Raw genomic sequence first — 17,321 nt, forward strand, 5'->3', positions numbered from 1 at the left:
TGATCACTACATTTGTATCTCTGGGGAAAATACCTAGTACTGCAATTGCTGGTAAATACTTAGTACTGTAATTGCTGAGCCATAGGGTAGACCATTTTTAACTTTTTGAGGAAACTTTATACTCTGTTTACAGAGTGGCAGTGGAACCATTTTGTGTTCCCACCAGCTCTATCCCTTTCTCTGCATCCTCACCAACATTTGTTGTTTCCTGACTTGTTAATTTTAGCTATTCTGAGTGGTGTGAAATGGTATCTCATTGTGGTTATGATTTTTTTCCCCTGATGCCAACTGATGTGGATTATTTTTTCACATGTCTGTCATTTGGATGTCTTCTTTGGAGAACTGTCTGTTCATACATTCTGCCCATTTCTTGACTGGATTATTTGTTATTTGGGTATTGAGTTTCATAAGCTTTTTATAGATCTTGGGTACTAGCCCTTTATCTGATAAAACATTTGCAAATATCTTCTTCCATTCTGTAGGTTATCTTTTTTTTTTTTTTTTAACTATTTCCTTTGCTGTGCAAAAGCTATTTATCTGGATGAAGTCCCAAATTTTCCTTTGTTTCTTTAGCCTTTGGATACCTGTCTAGCAAGAAGTTGCTGTGGCCAAGGTTGGAGCAGTTCATGCCTGTGTTCTCTTTTAGGATTTTGATGGAATCCTGTCTCACATTTAGGTCTTTCATCCATTTAGAGTTTATTTTTGTGTATGGCCTAAGAAAATGGTCGTTTCATCCTTCTGCACATGGTTGTCCAATTTTCCCAATACCATTTGTTGAAGAGACTGTCTTTTTTCCATTGAGTATTTTTTCCTGCTTTGTAAGTTAGTCATTCATAGAGTTGAGACTGCATTTCTGGGCTCTCTATTCTGTTCCATTGATCTATGTGTCTGTTTTTGTGCTAGTACCATACTGTCTTGATTATTACAGCCTTGTAATAGAGCTTGAAGTCTGGTATTGTGATGCTACCAGCTTTGGTTTTCTTTTTCAACATTCCTTTAGTTATTTGGGGTCTTTTCTGGTTCCATTCAGATTTTAGGATTGTATGTTCCAACTCTGTGAAAAATATTGATGGCATTATGATAGGGGTGTCACTGAATATATAGATTGCTCTAGATAGAATAGACATTTTCACAATATTATTCTTCCAATCCATGAGTATGGGACTTTTTCCTATTTCTTTATGTCTTCCTCAATTTCTTCCATGAGTGTTCTGTAGTTTTTCAGTTCATCTCTTTGGTTAGCTTTATCCCTAGGTATCTTAGAGTTTTTGGTACAAATGTAAATGGGATTGATTCCTTAATTTATATTTCTTCTGTCTCATTGTTGATGTGTAGAAATGCAACTGACTTCTGTGTATTGATTTTATATTCTGACATGTTGCTGAATTGCTGTATGAGTTGTAGCAATTTGGGGGTGGAGTGTTTGGATTTTCCACATAAAGTATCATGTCATTTGCTAAGAGTGAGAGTTTGACTTCTTTCCTGATTCAGATGGCTTTTATTTCTTTTTCTTGTCTGATTGCTGAGGGCAGGACTTCTAGTACTATGTTTCACAACAGTGGTGAGAGTGGACATCCCTGTTGTGTTCCTGACCTTACAGGAAAAGTTCTGTTGGGCTCCCCGCTGAGGGGAGGAGGCGCCCGGGCCAGCCGGAGGCCTCTCCTTGGGGCTGAGCGGGATGGCGAGTGTCGCGAACCCAGAACGCACCCACAGAAGACACCGGGCTCGGGGGATCTGTCGAAGCAGGATCTCACTTTATTGTGCGGGGGCACACCTTATATAGAGCAGCAGAAGGGAAGTGAGGACAGAGGGGGAAGAGCCAATAAGATTATGCCAAGTAGAAGTTGCTGGGTAAGGCGTGTTGGGCGAGAGGAGGAAGTGCCATAGGTTTCAGGAACCGAAACTGTGAAATTGGCGCCTTGTTGGCCGGAAGAGACGGCAAGCCGGCACCATCTTTATTCTGGGCCGCACCCTGTGGAGGCACCTCTAGTTATGTGCCTTACATTTCCCCCTTTTGTTTTTGTAGGCATGACTTCTGTCTTAGGTTGCCAGTGACAAGACAACAGGCTTACCCGTCATTGAGGGTCATACAGCATAGGTATGTCCTCTGTCTTAGGTTGCTCTGTGTCTTTCATTGGTCTTATCCATCACTGAATATCACGCTGCTACGAGGGGCATCTCTTTTAAGGCCTGTCTTTGGTCGCTCCAACCGGTATGGAGTCTTACCCATCATTGGCCAAAAGAGATTAGTGATATATCTCTTCATCGCAGGTGGCCAGCCTTTGGTAATGTACTTGAACGCTCATAAGCTGAATGGCTTCCATCCTCTTTTGTATAAATTGAGTTAGCTTATTGATAAAGCAGGGGCCAAAGGAAATTACAAGGAGCAGAATTAAGAGGGGGCCCAGAAGAGGAGCGAGGTATGGGAGGAGACCCCCGAATCCGGTCCAGAACGGACTGTTCCATATCTCTCGGCGTCTTTTTTCCAGGTCTTCTTGTAGTTTTCTAATCTTATCTTGAACTATGCCCGATTTGTTGGCATAGAAGCAGCACTCTTCCTGTAAAAACAAACAGATGCCTCCCTTTTCGGCAGTTAAAAGATCAAGACCTCTGCGGTTTTGGAGTACTACAGCGGCTAAGGAGTCTAATTGTTCCTGGAGGTTTAAGATGGTTCCCGCTATTGTTTGGAGATCATCAATCATTTGTTGGGAGAGTGTTTTATAAAAATGGAGAGAGGTGCCCAAACCGGCCGACCCAGTGGCTACCCCGGCAGTGATGCCGAGCCCCAATAAGAGAGGGATGGCGGGATTGGCTCGAGCATTTCTCTCTGCAATTTGTTGTCATTCCTCCTTGTATAGGGCTGTCCACTTTATATATAAGGCCCCTGGAAGAACGGCCCTAGCTAGCGACCGCCAGTCAGCTGCTGTACATGGGGCATGGGCCAGACCTCGGAGGATGGTTTCTGTCCATGGGGCATTGGGCCCATCCTCTAATACTGCCTTTTTGAGCTCCTTAAGGTCCCCAGGTTCCCATGGGTACCAAGGAGCCGGACGGTTGCCTCCTGGGTTAACGTTTACGGGGAAAAGAGAGCAGCTGGAAGGCTCAGGGGAGGTATGCTCCGGAGGGGGGGGCAATAAGGAGGCGGAGGAGTGGGTGCCAATGGTTGGAGGAAGGGGTTAGTAGAAGGGGGGAGCATAGGAGGGCCTTCAGCCCAAGATTTGGGTTGGAGATCCGGGGGCCAAGGAGCTGCATCAAAGGGATCTAGCGAGGGATAGAGCCTCTTTGGTTTAACAGGGGGGTCTCCAGTGGTGTTTGAGACGGTGGAGGCGGGCTCCTTTGAGGGCTGGTGGGATTCATTTGGGGCAGCTGCTTCAGGAGGGTCCTTAGTGGCCTCAGGTTGTGTGGGGAGAGGAGTTTGGGATCTAGGGGGGCAGGATGTCTCCTTTGATCCCTTGGGAGGTCGGGGAGGAAAGCAACTTTTTAATGCTGCAAGGGTAGGGTATGTACCCAGGGGGGGGACTTCACCCCTGTTGACATGGGCTTTGCGAACTAATTGTTTGATACAGTCCCAGGTGTCCCAGTCAAAGAGATTACTTTCAGGCAGCCAAGGGGCAGCTTTAATAAGGGTTTCCCATGTTTTGAGAGCCTGGGAGTCGGTGAGGGAAAGACCGTGGCTCTTCAGAAGGAAGCATAGGGATTCTAAGGAAGGGTCATTTTTAGAAGAGGACTGCCCCATAGCTTATGGGGGTACACTCACCCGTAGACCGATTGGCCCGTCAGCGAGAAGAGCGAGGTTCCTCACACGGGGCACCAGTTGTTGGGCTCCCCGCCGAGGGGAGGAGGCGCCCGGGCCAGCCGGAGGCCTCTCCTTGGGGCTGAGCGGGATGGCGAGTGTCGCGAACCCGGAACGCACCCACAGAAGACACCGGGCTCGGGGGATCTGTCGAAGCAGGATCTCACTTTATTGTGCGGGGGCACACCTTATATAGAGCAGCAGAAGGGAAGTGAGGACAGAGGGGGAAGAGCCAATAAGATTATGCCAAGTAGCAGTTGCTGGGTAAGGCGTGTTGGGCGAGAGGAGGAAGTGCCATAGGTTTCAGGAACCGAAACTGTGAAATTGGCGCCTTGTTGGCCGGAAGAGACGGCAAGCCGGCGCCATCTTTATTCTGGGCCGCACCCTGTGGAGGCACCTCTAGTTATATGCCTTACAAAGTTCTTAGTTTTTCATCATTGAGAAAAACTAATACTGTGGGCTGTGGGCTTTTCGTGTATGGCTTCTATGAGACTGAGGTATGCTCCCTCTATCTCTACATAGTGGAGAGGTTTTGTTTTGTTTTGTTTTGTTTTAAGATTTTATTTATTTGACAGAGAGAGCAAAATCACAAGTAGTCAGAGAGAGAGAAAGAGAGGAGGAAGCAGGCTCCCTGAGGAGCAGAGAACCCGAGGTGGGGCTCAATCCCAGGACGCTGGGATCATGACCCTAGCTGAAGACAGAGGCTTTAACCCACTGAGCCACCCAGGCGCCCCTATATAGTGGAGAGTTTTAATCAAGAAAGAATGCTGTACTTTGCGAAATGTTTTTTCTGCATCTATTGAGAGGATCATATGGTTCTTGTCCTTTCTTTTATTAATGTAGTGTATCATACCTGATTGATGTTGAACTACACTTACTGCCTAGGAATAAATCCCATTTGGTCGTGGTGAATAATCCTTTTAATATATTATTGGATCCTATTGACGGAGTATATTGGTGAGAATTTTGACATCCATGTTCATCAGAGATATTGGTCTATAATTCTCCTTTTCGGTGGGGCCTTTGTCTGTTTTTGGGATTGAAGTAATGCTGTCCTCATGGAAAGAGTTTGAGAGTTTTCCTTCCATTTCTATTTTTTCCTTCCATTTCTATTCAGAAGAATAGGCATTAATTCTTCTTTAATTGTTTGGTAGAATTCCTCTGGGAAGCCGCATTCAGACACCCCCATTATTTCTGTGACCCTGGGTATCCCGAGACCACACTGTCCCCCTCCCAGGTTTCTGCTTTGCTTCCCCACCTGAACTTCTTTCAGGCAGAGATGTCCTTCACTGGAGCAGACTTCTAAACTTCCAGTTTTGCACTCTGCTGCTATATCACTTTCCAGTAGCTGGCTTCCAGGTGTTCCCTTCTTCAGGGTTTATCTTCTGATATATCACTTTGGATTCACTTCTCCACATTTCCTGCCTCGCAAAAAGTGGTCACTTTTCTATTTGCAGAATTGCAGCAATTTTGTTTTTAGATCTCTGGTTGAGTTCATGGGTGTTTAGAATGATTTGATAGCTATCCAGCCAAATTTCAGGGACCAGATTAAATTAGCATCCCTGACTCTTCTGCCATCTTCCTCCTCTCTCCCTCAACATATATTTTTATTAGAGTTTTCTTTCTTTCTATTTTTAGTTTTCATAAGTAATATCTTTTTTCACAAAGGAATTAACACTCTATTTCAAATACACTTGTTTTTTTAGCTGTGAGGTGGGGAGAAACTCACTATGACTGTAGATGGTAAACACAATGTAGACCCTCCCCTCCAAAACTATATAGTCTCTTAATATGCATTTTATTTTTTCATGTCTAAAAACTTCAATGAAATAAAAGAAAACAAAGATCACATCCTATGGAAAATCTGCCTACAGATACTGATGGAATTCAGGTTTAATGCCAGTTCTCCTGACTCCTAGATTTTTTGCTTTTATAATAAATCATACTGCTCTTCCAACATTATGCTTTATGGTTTATAATATTGCTTAGACAAACATTTCTAGTGTAGTTTTAGGTAGTGATTTTTTGTTTTGTTTTTGGTTTTTTGTTGTTTTGTTAAATAGCCTTGAACTCATGACTGAGATCATGGCCTGAGCCAAGATCAAGAATTGGATGTTCAACTGACTAAGCCACCCAGGTGCCCCAGCTCATAACTTTTAATTTTAGAGCATTTATTCTTGGTTCTTTCTTTCTTTTTTTTTTTTTTTTTAGTTAACTGAATTTTTTAGTCAACTTTTTTCCCCATTTAGGGTTATATGGTATATTTTCTTTGTTCTTATATTATTGAGAATGTTTTTTAAGTATGAAGACAGTGCAAAGCTAATTTGGCTGGACATACTATTTTTTTTAAAGATTGTATTTATTTATTTGACAGAGACACAGCAAGAGAAGGAACACAAGCAGGGAGAGTGGGGGAGGGAGAAACAAGCTTCCCGCTGAGCAAAGAGTCCATCCCAGGGCTCCATCCCAGGACCCTGGAGTCATGACCTGAGCCTAAGGCAAACACTTAACAACAGAGTGACCTCCGCACCCCAGACATACTATTTTTTAATCACTGTCTTACCACTTAAAAATTCTATACAGATGTTGTTGTATTGACTTCTTGGCAAATGATAATTTTGATACAAACTGACTCTTTTGTTCCTGTGTGTGTGTGTGTGTGTGTGTGTGTGTGTGTGTGTTTGGCTTAAATATATATAGCATTTTCTTTTATTCAGAGATTTAAAATAAATTTCCAGTATACTTCTAAATTTAGTCTTCTAAAATTATATTTAATTGGAATTCAGTAATTCCTTTCAATCTGAATTTATTTATCTATTTATTTTTAATAATTTTTTTCCCTAAACAATCTGATGTATTACTTGGACCTGTGGTCTTGGATTGTCACAATTAAACCTCATTGTGTTCTCCTCTCTGTTAGTTTTACTATTTCTGGGAGAACTCACAAAATTTGCCCTCAAGGGAACCACTAGATTTTTAAATTTTTTTCAGTATCAGTTTTACTCTCTGTTTACTGAAGTTTTAAATGCCACTATAGCATTTATAGTTTCTTTACAATATGTTTTTGGGGCAGACTTTTTTTGGCTCATGAGCTATTAGTTTGGACCTAGAAGATCTTGGACAAAGACTCTCATGGACATTGCTTAAATTGGTAAATATTTACCCTTCTTTACTTTACCCATCTCCACATACAAAAATTTCAAGTCCCTAAGTAAAAAGGAAACAGAACAAACAAACAAACAAACAAACAAACAAAAAACCCAAACTGTTGTGTGATCAGTAGTGGTAAAGGCACATATCCACTAATAAGGTCCATTTATTTTGCTAATTTATACCTCCAAAAGACAACAGCAGAGGAATAAATGCAGGCCTGAATGGAGAAGCATATGGTTGGTGAGCCTTTCATAGCCCTGATCACTACCATTTCTCAAAGAGCTGCAGGGTGATTTTATAGTACTTTCAAAATTAGCAGAATGAGGACCTGGAAAATGACTTCATTTTCCTGTGGTTTTCCCTATGCAACATCTTTTATTAAAGAGAAATTTCTAAACATAGATATTTCCCTGAAATCAAGTGATAAAAAATGATAGAAATATCTGCACAGAAAATGTCCAGAATTACCTCAGAGCTGATTCAACTATTTCATGAGCTTGTGTCAGAAACAATATTTTATTTGTATTTCTTATTTATTTTACACATGTTAGAAAGAGGAAATGACAGTACAATTCAGTCAAAAGAAGTATTTCCATTATTTATAACCCTGCATCTCACCTGTCTCCTATTGATCTAATGCTTTATTATTTTCATCTTTCCTCTTGGTTTTCTGATTCTGTTTTAAGAAGGCCATGTATTTTATAATTGAATTGAAGATGTCAAATATTTTTCTAAAGTTTTCTATGTACATTTCCTCTTTTGGCTCTCTTTTCCCTGTCTGTAACATTAGGTATGTTTTTGTTTAACTCATCCAAAATAATAAATCTATTGAGCCTGAGAATTTGCCAATGGAAGATGTTTCTGCAGAGAGTGCCAATGAATTGCCTCGGGTGCCCCTCTGTCTACTTGGCTGAATCAATTCCCTACTCATTCCACAGCTGGAAGGCAGATAAATGGGCTAGCTCCTAGATCAGTATCTGGTGATCTTTTATTTGTTTTAACTTTTCTGGTCTAAAATGAGGTGATGATCTTCTCCCTCTATTATCTGAATGGATGGGATACACAAAATACCACAATTCTAGTATTCACATCTTTATCCTTATGTACCACTCTTTATTTATGGGTAATGCACATTTCAGGCTATCATGTACCACTATATGTTTCATACATAATCTTACATATTGCCATTTTTCCAGATACCAGCATCCCTGGATATATGTGGATAGGGGGTTCATGTGAGAGAAGCATAGGTCCTTGACTGTCTCCATGAACTAAAGGCACATAGGCTTTTTTCTACGTGTTTGGGTGCCTTCTAAAACAGTATGGCCCTCTTTTTCTGTGTTGCTCATGGCACCACACACTGGAGCACTTATTTTTGCACACACTTTTTACATAGCCACTGCTTGAAAAATGTTAAAATAGCCTTGTAAGTGTGGTAACTTTGGTGATTGCTTCAGTGACATGTTGCAGAGGCAAAATTGGTAGGAAGACCACAGTAGGCCATCTGGCTCTCTTGTCCTTAACAAAATGCTTTTCTAAACCAAATACCTATGTGGTATATACTCCTTAAGAATATAACATTTATGTATAACTTCCCCAATCTGTGTTTCCAATGGAGACAGTGAGGGCTTTAGATATTTTTCATTCTTCATTTCCCTCCCTAAAACTTACCAATAGAAGAATGCTATGAAAGAAATCATATAGTATTCATCTTTCTCTGACTTGTTTCACTTAGCAGAATGCCTTCAGGTTCCATCTGTGTTATCACAGATACCAGGATGCTCTTATTTTTTATGGCTGTATAGTCTTCTACTATCAATATAGTAGTATCAACATCACATTTTCTTTATTTACCTGTTGATGAACACTTAGGTTGTTTCCATGGCTATTGGCTTAGTTTGTTTACTTGGCTATTGTAAAATAATGTTGCTTTGAATATGAGGGTGCAGATATCTCTTCAATATAGTGACTTGATTTCCTTCAATGATATACCCAGAAGTGGGACTGCTGGATCACACAGTCATTTTATTTTTTAATTTGTTGAGGACCCTCCATACTATTTTTCACAGTGGCTGTAACAGTTTACATTCCCACCAGCAGGGTACAAAGGTTCTCTTTTTTTCCACATCCATACCAACCCTTGTTATTTCTTGTCTTTTGATTCTAGTTGTTCTGACAGGTATAAAGTGGTATCTCATTGTGGTTTTGATTTGCATTTTCCTGATGATTTAGTTATGCTGAGTGCCTTTTCATGGCCATTTGAGTATTTTCTTTGGAAAAATGTCTGTTCAGGTCCTTTGCCCATTTTTAAAATTGAATTCGTATACTTCTTTTCTTCCTTGCTTTCTCCCCCTTCCTCCTCTCTTTCTTTTCTTCTTTTCTTCCTGCCAAGTTTGCAGTTATTAAATTCTAATTAGATTTGAGTGGTGTTATGAGGTTTCATCTTTTCAGGTGTCTTCCTAGTTATACAAAACAAAAGACTCCTCAGTGGTTACCTTCATAGTTTTCATAAAGGAATTAAAATACACAGCAAGCAAGTTTTCATTGTCCCCTTTAAGGTTCATATCCAGATATGCTGGCTAACTTTCACTTCTGCCCAAGGGAATTTTTTATTTTTTATTTTTTAATTTTTAGATGTCTTCTTCAGGTCAGAACTATTTTGCTTAAATACAGAGGAATCCCACATCTTATGATTTCATTTGCCTCTGGCAGAAATCAGGTACCATTTTACTAAATTTTCTTTCCAGAAACACTTCTGCTTTGGGTGGGAACATTGACTTTTCTATAGCGAAAAGTGACTTTTCTATATTTTCAAAATTTTCTACTGGATTACCTCACAGCAGTTAGTTTATAGTTTTCTACCCTATATTGAGACTCCTTAATTTGGATGAATTCATTATTCCTTTGTATTCCTAGTTTATTTAAGCTAATGATTCTCAAAGTGTGGTCCTGGACCTGTGAATTTATAATACAGGCAAATTCTTGGGCCCTACCCCAAACTTACTGAAGAAGAAACTCTCAAGCAATTTGTGTTTTAACAAGTGCTTCAGGTGATTCTGGTATGCATGGAAGTTTGCAAATGCACACTCTTTCAGGGTATTTCAGTTTTGTTGGGAGGCAAGAAAAGGAAGAAAGTTGGTTGGAAAGGCAAACATTTAAAAAAAAAAAAGTGGCCTCAGGGTTTTGATACGCTAGTCTTGTTTAAGAACCATGACTCCAAACTGTTTCCCTTTTTTCAGCTTTAAGACTCTATCCCATATTACCAGCTGGCCTTGTTATTAGTAACCATCTGTCAAGTTACTGTGTCATTAGCATTTCCAATATGTATTTTTACTTTGGATAGGCTATCATCTACCAGGGGATACAGATTATCATAAAACAGGATGGGTGAAATTTGGTGAGAGGAAGTATTTGTGCTCATAGTTTTCTCCCTTTGTAAAATTTGGGAACATGGGCCACCAGAGGCATCAAACTAATTTATATCTGGTTGACATTTGCATTTTATAACCTGATGTCACAGAGTTAGTGAGAAATAGCTTTGCCTGCTACTTGGCCATTCTTTTTTTCTTGCAGTATTTATGTTTGCTTTTGCAATGAAGAAACAAGAAATTGTCTTAAATCTCTTAATCTTCCCAAAGACTTTTAATGATCAAGGTAAGTCTTTCAAATAAGAAGTCTAACAAGCATTCTTAATTAGAAATTTCAATTCTGTTAGCATGAATTTTTTTTTTTTTTTTTGACTGATGGAGAACAACCTTTCAGCTATTGGTTTTATGTTGATTATACAAAGTATACAATTGTTACCCAGCAACATACACACACAAAGCTAAAAAAAAAAAAACTGGACCAGTTGGTAAAAAAAAAAAAAAACAGCCATCAACCCAAGCTGAGTGCTCTGCATGCAGTCTTTACATGTCTTTTTCACCTTCTCTGTTTTCTTTTCCTTACTGATTTTCTACCACCTGCAACATAATGTTGTGGAACAAGAAAATAAAAGCACTTGCTCCGGAACGTACTGCCTTTTAAAAAAAAGATTGATTTATTTTTTATATAGAGTGCATAAGAGAGTGTGTGAACAGGGGGAGGGGCACAGAAAGAGGGAAAGGAGGAGACAATCCCACAACCCTGATCGAGATCATGACCTGAGCCAAAATCAAGAGTCTGATGCTTAACTGACTGAGCCGCTTAAGTGTCCTGAATATACTGCTTTTATATGTAAAAACAGTATGTGGAAACATTTCAAGGTCATCAGTGCCTAAACACAGTATTCTATAAACTGACAGAAAGGCTTATAGAAAATGTCTTTTAAGTTTCCTGTATCTGGAGTTATCAGTGTGATTGTTGGGTAACTTAGGGCCTCTCTCATACAAAGAGTTTATTCTCAGATGGTTCTGTTTTAGCTTTTAAGTCACTCAGAGCTGAAAACAATTCCATTTGCTAAGGATGACCTTCGGTTTAAAGTGAAGTGATAACAGACTGAAATTTATATTTAAATGAAGGAATAAAGAGAACCAGAAATGGTGAATAAGGAGGTAAATATAAAAGACACGTTAAATCTGAGTTTTGAAAATGATCTGTATTTGATAGGAATATAGATTACGTGGTTGTATGTATTTGATATATTTGCTAGACATCAGAAGAGTCATGGTAGAACAACCTTGCATATATAGAGATTATGTATAAAACCTTCTTTGCCGGGAAGCTATTAACAGAGTATTCTGCAAGAGAGCAAACAACTGCATAAATATTCATTTCTTATAGCAGTACCTTGCAATATTGCTATATAAATATCCCTCAAAATAAATAGCCCTAGCTGTATCCTACAAATTTCATGCCAAGTTTCACATATTTACATAGACTCCATTACAATTTTAATGTTTTTTCTATTTCATTTATTAATTTTTTATAAACTCTCTTGGCTTATATACACAATATACATGTTGCCAAACCAACCAGAATGAACCTCGTCACTCTGAAAAATAGCTCAGGATGTGCTCTACTATAGAAAAGGACTTTGCATACCATATTGTAAATTAGAATCACCAAAAATAACTTATTTCTAAAAATGTGTTTATTTGGAAATATCCATAGATTCTTATTTGGTAGATCTCTCTGAGTTAGGGTCTAGTATTTGTTCGCATTTTGAATCGCTCTGTGGATGACACTCATTTCTATAATTTGGGAACCAGAATTTAAACACACACCTAGAGAAATAAAAGTAAAAGACAAACATGTCATTGTGGAATACCAACAAAGATTTCAAGCATGTTAAATCCGAGCATATCCTGAGCTATTTTTCAGAGTGACAATTTTTAACATTTTGAGGAACCTCTTCACTGTTTGCAGAGTGGCTGCACTAGTTTGCCTTCCCACCAGCAGTGTAAGGGTGTTTCCCTTTCTCTGCATCCCTATCAACGTCTGTTTTTTTCTGAGTTATTAAATTTAGCCATTCTGACCAGAGTGAGGTGGTATCTCATTGTGGTTTTTGCCTTGCATTTCCCTCATGCCAAATGATGTTGAACATTTTTTCATTTGTCTGTTGGCCATTTGTCAACACCATTCATCAGTTGTTTTGCATTGCGTCTGGGCTGGCTTATCACATAGTGACCATCTATTTATATAATTTCATAGATCAAAGAATTTCATGCCCATCCATAGTAATTCACTTTTTTTCTGGTATTGATTGAATTCTGCCACCTCCAATCATCCACACTCCTTCATTAAAGATAAAGCTTAAAATGTAAATTTCCCCATGAAGAGAAAGGTTTTGCTTTCCAAGAGAGGTATGGTAAATATATAAAGGGAAAAGGGAAGATTCACCAAAATGGACTTGGATATGGTGGAGGGTGGGTGCCTACAGGGTAACTGAAGTGCTAAATACAGATTTTTTCCCATCATAGTTTTGCCATAGGCTGGTCTGTTCAGCCAGGCAGAAAACATTACTGAACTCAGTCTGTTGTTGCAGAGAAGGGAGAAGACACAGTGTCTGCTTCCAGGAGTTTATGATCTAGTATAAATGAAGGGCTTCTATGAGCTATGGGATTTATAGAGGTAATGTGGGCTCTCTGATTGGCCATTTTTTCTTGAGGATCTGCAAAACCTGTCTCCATAGTCCATGGAGCTTTGTCTGGAAAGATTTACTCTGTCCTTTGTAACTTGTCTGTCGGGAGTCACCCCATGTCTAACACAGTAAAAGAAGATTAAAATACAACAGAATTCACTGGATAGTATGTAATTAACTGGAGATCTGAGGGAGGTTTGTTTTGTATTTAGTGTCTGATTAAGTACAGGTCTATCTATCTTACCAAGCAAAGTGGATGTCTCTTTGTTTCTAATTTCTAAAACCATATAGGAGATAAAATAGTTTCTGAGTGTAGTTTGAGGGTTAAAAGTGGAAGTAGAGACTGATCAGAGATTTCCTGATGACAAACCACGTCTGTCATTCTTAACAGTGGTCTCCAAAGTGAGAGACTGGTAAAGTGTTAGAAGTTTTATTTACATTTATGTTTGTCTCAAAAAGAAAGTATGCTTTATGATAGTAGTGAATGTATGATACAAATAATGTATAAATGTTTATACATTGGAGGGCATGTTTAAAAAGTTTTTACTGATGGGAAACATCAAAAAATTTAGTGACTTAAATTTATTTTGAAGTACAGTGTTTTATTTTGGGAGGACTAATTTATATATTGCTGCCTTTCATGATTATGACCTAGAGTGAATGGAAGCAGGCTAAAAGTGCCATTTGTGATGTACTCACTTCTCACCTAGAACGTAAATGAGTTTTTTCCTGTGCTTTGCAGCTGTAGCCATTTATGGTGGCCTCTGTGTCTCATCCGTGGTCTGATGGTTCTGCTCATTAATCTTTCCTCATTAGTAAGAGTCTCAGAATGTCACAGGTGAAAGATACTTTAAAGATTTGTTTTCCCTACTTATTGTAGAGATGAGGACACTGGAGCCAGAGACAGTGAAAAGATATTTGCAAAGTCATTCAGTTAAGTCAAGAAGGTGGCTCCTTGATACCAAAAATAGTGCTGTTTCTGTTTTCCTAATAGTGCCCAATGTGTTTGCCAGAAGATAATCATTATTAGTGCTAAAGGGGCATGTGTTTCTACATAACCTGACAAGATGAAATATGAGGTATGAGCTCTGCTTAATATTTCAGACAATGATAATTGCCATCTGGTTGGCAGGACTGGAAGGAATCTATAAATATTAAGCTATTTATTAAGAGGGAAGGGAAACATAAGTTTATTTTTTGTCTCTAGTGGAAAATAGGAACATTTTACACAGAGATTTCCATTCACTCTAAGTATTCCATATTATATATGTTTATGGATATAATGAGAACTGTATCTGTAGGCTGCTTCTTCATTAAAAGCTTGCTATTCCAGTATTTTTCTAGCATTTACATTGACATGGAAGGAAGCATAAGACATCCTTGGAGAATTAAGGGTAACTTGAATTAAGTAGCTATTTGAGAATGATATGCCCAATTACATTCTAATTTAGAAGGTATAGGTGATGTATAATATAGATGTTGTTAGAAATCGGTTTTCCTTTCAAATTAATGGTTCATCAGAGAAATTTAGAGAAAATGCTATAACATTTCATTTCCTTGGCCTCTAACTCTGGTAGCTATTCAGCCAGGCCTTCTTCCAACAGCAGGTATTTCAGCAGGTTTTAAGTTACTCCTTTGATTCAGGTTCAGTATTAGTTTCCTTCAGAAAGATTTTGTATCCTGGCTTTCCCTAATCATCCTTTCTTCCCATTCAGGCATTGAATATAGAACTCCTGTGATGGCTGTGCACCTATATTTTCCCAAGTTGAGCTCCTTCCAGTCCTGTATAACAGTTTCTCAAACTGAAATCTGACTTAGTTTTCTTCACCTCCATCTTGTTTTGATAGTTGCTTTTCCAAGGACTGCAATCTGACCCAGGAATCTCAGCCTTAGCTGGTGTCAGGTACTGCATGTTCATAAGGTTACAATCTGCAGATTGATCATTAGAGGCTCTTATTCATCATGAGAGATTCGTATAGTCTCATCCATATTATTAAGAGGCACTTGCTAAATGTCTATGATGTTCCCACTCCATGAGAGTCTTTAATGTTCTTTCCAGAAGGAAGGATGGAAGCTTGGTTCTTCTTGTTATAAAAACTGGAGATTTGGCTCTTACATGCAAGATCACTTTAAGGGAAAGTAATTAATACTGGGTAAATGGGTTTATTGTTTATACCTCCTTTAAGTCCCAGAAACATAAGGCAGAAGTAGAGGTTTTAGCATGAAACATAAAACACAATGGAATGCACTTCTAGACTCTCACTATTGATGCAGTGGTCTGAGAAGAAAGCATCTGGCTGTCCTGATATGCTAGTTGCTGGGTCCTGGGTTTTGTAGCTGGATGAACGTAGGGCAATGAATTGGTCTGCAGCAAAACCACCAAGTAAATGCAAGCCTCTGTCAAAATAACAGTCTAAATAAATAAAATCTTAAAAAGTCTATTAGATTTGAACTTTTTTCTTTAAATAATACCGAATTACAATAAATTTAAATGAATAATAAACTCTCATATGTCCTTTATTTATTTTCCACATTTTTTTTTATCATAACATTTTAGGTCTTAGTACTTCAGTGTGCACTTCCTATAAAAAAAGATTCATTTTCATAACCATAGTTATGGTTATAGTACACCTAACCAGTTCAGGGAACTTGATGCTAATAAAATAATTATTGTCAACTTTTCATATACATTAAGCATACTGTGGTGTTTGACATTTTTCTATAGCTGAACCTTATTGTTTCTTCCGTTTGTTTATTTATTTATTTACGAAAGTCTTTTATCATTAGCATCATATTGTTTATTTCTTGCATCTCCCCTATTTTTGGCTTTATATAGGTGGTTTCTACTTTTTTTGTGTGTATTTGTATGTAGCTATCCATAATTTCTGCATCTTCATTATAAATTGTACTATTAGCCATTATAAAATAATCTTCTTAGTCTCAGGTATTGATTTTTTGGCCTGAATTTTACATTGTCCAATATTGAAATCATAACCTGTGCTTTATTACTGCTATGGTACATCTTTACTTATCCCTTTTTATTCTGCCTTTTTGAATCATTCTGTTTTAGGTATATCTTTATTGAAGAATAGTGTTGAATTTTACTCCTTGAGTTAATTTAAAAATCTTTTAAGAGTCAAAGTAAGCCTTTTAACATCTTCTAATGTGACTAACAGGCTTGGTATCAACTCTTTTAAAATTGTTACCATTTGATATGTTATTTTATGTTTTAATTACCTTATATATTATATATACAGCACTTACCTAAGAAGAGAGTCGTCTTCTCTCTTTTAAATAACATTTCTTTTGGCATTTAAGAAGGACTGCATTTAAACTTTCTATTAGTCCCCTGAATCCTGCTTTCTTAGCTTAATCTTTCACTCTTTGGTCTGTCAGTTTTAAATGGTGTATCTTGACTCCAGCCTATTACTCATACAATTACCATGATTTGTGTTTACTCTACCTCCTTTCCCCCCCATTTTTTAAAGTTGCATTCTTTCCAGTTTTCCCTTTTGTAACATTATATATTTTCTTCCACCTGTGTCCTCACTCTTGTTTTAATCTCCAGTGAAACAGTTTAAGAGAACTCTAAAATTTTAAGCATCACTGACTAAAAAATAATGATACTAATATTTTAAAATGAAATGAACTCCTGAATGAAGCAAGATGACATATCTAATCCCTAAAATCCAAATGTGGCAAAAATATTGGATTTCCTTGAATATGTGTGTGTTTGAATTTGTTTTATAGATTATTATCTGTATCTCTTCCCTTGATCTCCTGTTTTCATACTTAATTTCCTGCTTCTTCAACCCTCAGGTGATGAGTGAGCACAGTGATGGTACCCACCATATCTGTTCAGTGTCCTCTCACAACAGTCTTTGTGCTGAATGCTACAGTGGATTGACAGAGGCCTTCCCGGAACTGAGGCCTTTCCTACTAGGTCTTCCTCATCATTTCCCATCTCCTTTCACAGGAGTCGGAACTGCTTTGCCATCTGAAGGTTTTACCTGTCAACTATTGCTCTCTTAATCCTTTACATCTCCTAGCCGTTTCCCCAGAGATTTTAGGAGAGTGTTGCGGGAACCTCCGATTTATAGCTGATGGATTGGAAGTACAAATGACCAGACTGGAAGTGGGGTGGGAGGAGAGAAGTCTTGCAGGACTGAGCCTTTAATTTGTGGGGTCTGATACCATCTCCAGGTAGATGGTGTCAGAATTGTGTTGAACTGTAGAACACTCAGATGATGTGGAATTGCATGGTAGTTGGGAAAAAACAAACACACACATCATACATACCTCCTTAAAGAGGGC

Source organism: Mustela nivalis (genome assembly GCF_964662115.1).
Source record: "Mustela nivalis genome assembly, chromosome: 7".
NCBI lineage: Eukaryota > Metazoa > Chordata > Mammalia > Carnivora > Mustelidae > Mustela > Mustela nivalis.